Raw genomic sequence first — 4,741 nt, forward strand, 5'->3', positions numbered from 1 at the left:
GGGACAACAGACCCAGAAGCCCACATCAAGACCTTTACTAACATAATGACATTTCGCATAGGCAATGACAATATATGGTGCCGAGCGTTTTCCCTTTCGGTGAAAGGACAGGCGCTGGAATGGTTCAATTCACTTCCCCCGAATGACATAAAGAAGTTCGCGGGGTTGCAGCGCATGTTCAACCGTCAGTTCAACCTAAGGCAAGGGAAGGAAGAAACTTTAAAAGCATTCATGGATCACTACCAGAAGACCGTACGGCGGGTGAAGGGCTTAAGCCCGGAACTCGCCCTCCAGTACGTCCTGTCCGCCCTCAACCTCGGGCCTTTCAAGGATAGTGTTTGCCATCGAGCCCTTAAGACCATGGAGGAGCTGCGTGAGAGAGCAGCCGATGAGATAAGGGTAGAAGAAATGAAGCAGTCATATAGGAAAGGGGGCCAAGAGCTCAAGGGAGAAAAGACTGACAGAAGGAGATCATATGGGCAAACCGGAAAGCTAGGAGGGTTCAAGCAGAGAGAGCCCAGGGGACCACGATTCTAGCAGTATACCCCGCTGAACGCCCCACGGGCGAGGATATTTCAAAAGGCCTTGAGCGTTGATTTAATCCGGGAACCAAAGAAACGACCCACGTTGCCCGGGACGGACGACAACAAACACTATTTATACCACAAGAACATGGGTCACACCATAGAAGAGTGAGTGACCCTAAAGAAAGAGATTGAAGAGTTAGTCCGAGCTGGACAGTTAAAGAAATACGTGAAGGTTGATCGTCCCGAGGCACCACTACAGCGACCACGAAGTCTCCGGCGAACGAGTCCACGAAGACCGGAGAGACATGAAAGATCAAGACATGGTCGGACAGACCACTCGCGGTCCGAAAGGCAGCGAAGCAAAAGCCGCAGTAGGAGCCATGACTGCCCCCTACGAGGACATATCAACACGATCTCCGGAGGATTCGCGGGAGGTGGGCCCTCATCGTCCGCCCGGAAACGCCACGTGCGGGCCTTGCGGTCCGTTCACGCAGTGGGTAAGCCACGAAGAACGATGACGCCCATAACCTTCTCAGACGAAGACTTTCACGCCCCCGACCCCGATTAAGATGACCCTATGGTAATAACATCGGAGATTGCTCGCTATAGCGTCAACAAGGTGTTGGTTGACTAGGGAAGCTCGGTGAACATCCTCTACTGGAAAACGTTCTAGAAGATGGATCTCTCGGATGACCTGATTGTCCCGTATAATGAGCAGATAGTGGGTTTCACGGGCAAAAGGGTGGACACTCGAGGATACGTTGATTTGCGCACTCGTCTGGGAATCGATCGGGAGTGTGAAGAGAAGAGGGTTATGTACCTATTGGTCGAAGCTAAAACCTCGTATAATGTGCTCCTTGGCCAACCGTGTCTGAACGCCTTCGGAGCAATCGTGTCAACCCCCCACCTTACCCTGAAGTATCCATCCGACAAAGGAACGATCTGCACGGTCCGAGCATATCAGAGGACGCCAAGGGAATGTTACGCGGCAGGTTTGAAAATTCATACTCAGACGGTTAAGAGAAGAACGAGTGGGTCGGAAGTGGCCATGGCAGATCTTGACCCGTGAACAAACACCGAAGACTGACTGGAGCCGCTTGGGGAGACACAACCGGTCTTGATAGGGAAAGACGCTTCCCAGACCACAATTATGGCCTGTGGGCTGGAACCAGCGCTGGAAAGAGAAATCAGGTCCGTCCTATGGTGAAACTGAGACTTGTTCACCTGGACGACAACCGATATGCGGGGAATCCATCCCTCGGTAATGTCGCACAAGTTAGCGTTGTTTAAAGAAGCGCGACATGTAGCACAGAAGAAGAAACGAATGTGGGAGGAGAAGAGGAAGATTGAGGAGGAGGAAGTGAGGAAGTTGAAAGAGGCATGATTCGTCAGGGAAGTGACATACACCACATGGCTCGCCAATGAGGTTATGGTAAAAAAGCCAATGGAAAATGGTGCATGTGCACCGACTACACTGACTTGAACAAAGCTTGTCCCAAGGACTCCTACCCTTTGCCTAGCATTGACGCATTAGTTGACGGAGCCTCGAGCCACAAAATGTTGAGTTTTCTAGATGCATATTCCGGCTACAACCAGATCCTCATGTATGCGCCCGACCGGGAGTAGACGACGTTCATCACCGATAAGGCAAATTTTTGCTACAAAGTCATGCCCTTCAGTTTAAAGAATATCGGGGCCATGTACCAGCGGTTGATGGACAAGATCTTTTCTGAGCAGATCGATCGATGTATGGAGGTGTATGTAGATGACATGGTCGTCCGCTTGACGAACGGACGACATCATGTGGGAGACCTGGAAGAGGTCTTCAAACAGGTCAAGCAATATGGGATGAGGTTGAATCCCACGAAGTGCACTTTCGGGGTGGCGACCGAAAAGTTCCTTGAATTCATGCTTATTGCTAGGGGAATCGAGGGAAACCCGGACAAGTGTGCAGCCATCTTAGAAATGCAAAGCGCGACCACCATGAAGGACATCCAGAGGCTAGTCGGCCGGCTCATCGCGTTGTCATGGCTCATCCCCAGGTTGGCCAAACGGGTGCGTCCGATGCTGAAAAAGATGAAGAAAGGGTCAAGTGACATATGAGATGTTGAATGCGAGACAACCTTTCAAGATGTCAAGGCAATTCTGATGAACCCACCAGTCATGAATCGGCCGTCACCAAAGGAGGATTTGTAGATTTATTTGGGAGACTCGGAAACAACGGTCAGCGCCGCCCTACTCCAAGAAAAACCCGAGCCTAAGCTCGTATACTTCGTGAGCCGGACCCTACAGGATGTCGAAACACGATACCAGCAAGTGGAGAAGGTGGTCCTAGCCTTGCTGAATGCATCCAGAAGGCTTCGACCATATTTTTGAAGTCATCAAATCGTGGTCCGAACAGATTTCCCCATCTCCAAGATCTTAAGAAAGCCTGACTTGGCAGGTCGAATGGTAGGCTGGGCGGTGGAAATATCAGAGTTCGGACTACGGTACGAACCTAGGGGGTTAGTGAAGGGCCAACACTAGGCCGATTTTGCAGCACAGTTGCCCTCAGCGGTCAATGACGAGTGGAATCTGTATGTCGATGGGGCGTCCGAGGGATCCGTAAGTGGAGCTGGGGTGGTCCTAGAAGGACCGAACGATTTCCTGCTGGAGCATTCCTTGGTCTTCAAGTTCAAAACTTCCAATAATCAAGCGGAGTACAAAGCGCTAGTGGCCGGATTAGAGATGGCAAAGGATGTGGGGGCACGAAAAGTCTTGTGCCGGACGGACTCCCAACTTGTTGTAGGCCAAATGAACAAGGATTTCCAGGTAAAAGAGGAACATCTCCTTCGGTATTTCCACAAAGCAATGGCCTTGATAAAGAATTTGAGAAGGTCGAAATCTGACACATCCCCCGCGAAGATAACACCCGAGCAGACATGCTGTCGAAGCTAAGCATCGGGAAAGGGAAAGGGCAGTTAACTACAATCATCTTCCAGGTACTACTGCAACCGTCAGTAGAGTGTCTGGCCGTGGCAAAGGAGGAAGTCGGGGATTGGAGAGCGGAAGTCCGAACGTTAATGAGCCAGCAAGACGCGGGCCGATCACTGCGCCCGGCTAACGCCGAGAAGATTGCCCGCTACTTGGTGGTGGGGGACGACTGTTAACCCTCGGCAAGTGTACCAAATCGTATCAAGTAATAATAAATTGGTAAGACCAAGTATTGTTTCCCAAAGGACTCACGACCTAAACAGTTATGTGATTTGTTGATTATCTTAGACTTGTAACTGAAAATATTGTTGTTGAACTATGAAAAATAAACATGAATGCCAAGTTTTGATCAATGGACTTGAAAGATGCAAAAACGGTTGATGTATAATATGAATGATTATGTTGTTGGGGTTTCCGATTCATCCTATCCACTCTCATGTATTCAAGAATTCATCTTTCTTCATTAATGTTAATGCCACTTTCTAATTTACCTTAAACCCGATGTCTCGGTGAAGAAAGCCTATGATAACGGTTGAAAAACCGTTATTTTTATACTTAATTTTAATATTAAAAACACCCTTTATGACATAGAAACTAGCTTGAAATCATGCTTTTGTTTAAGCTTTGGAAATAAGAGAGTTGGATGGGTTTTATGCTTGGTTTTCCTTGTTTTGACAGGAATTAAGATGAATTGGATGAAAGAAGTTGAAGTAGCAAGGAGTTGGAACCCAGAAAAGACAGAAACAGTACCAGACAGAACGGTAGGATGCGGGAGAATCCAAACCGAACGATTAAGAACCCAAACTGAACGGTTACTAAGACTGACCAAATGGTCAGATAGAGGAGAAGACAGAGACCGAACGGTTCGTAACAGAGACCGAACGGTGTGAAGGTGGTGGAACTAGGCCGAACGGTGTGAGCAAGAAAGACAACTACCGAACGGTGTAACTGAGGACCGAACAACTGCAGAAAAACATAGACAAACCTTTCATCTTCTTCATTAATGTTAATGCCACTTTTTAATTTACCTTAAACTCGATGTCTCGATGAAGAAAACCTACTCTTAATCACTAGTTTACAATGTCTTGTCTCCCTAGCAATTATTCATGCATTACATTCGCACAGAAGCTTAAAGGCAACCAATCCTCATATCCCTATGTCTAGGCAATATTGCTCTTGGGAGAATTTCTTCAATTCTAGATTTACTTATATGTGTCCATACACATAACATCAATGATCAT

Source organism: Vigna angularis, chromosome 7, assembly GCF_016808095.1.
Source record: "Vigna angularis cultivar LongXiaoDou No.4 chromosome 7, ASM1680809v1, whole genome shotgun sequence".
NCBI lineage: Eukaryota > Viridiplantae > Streptophyta > Magnoliopsida > Fabales > Fabaceae > Vigna > Vigna angularis.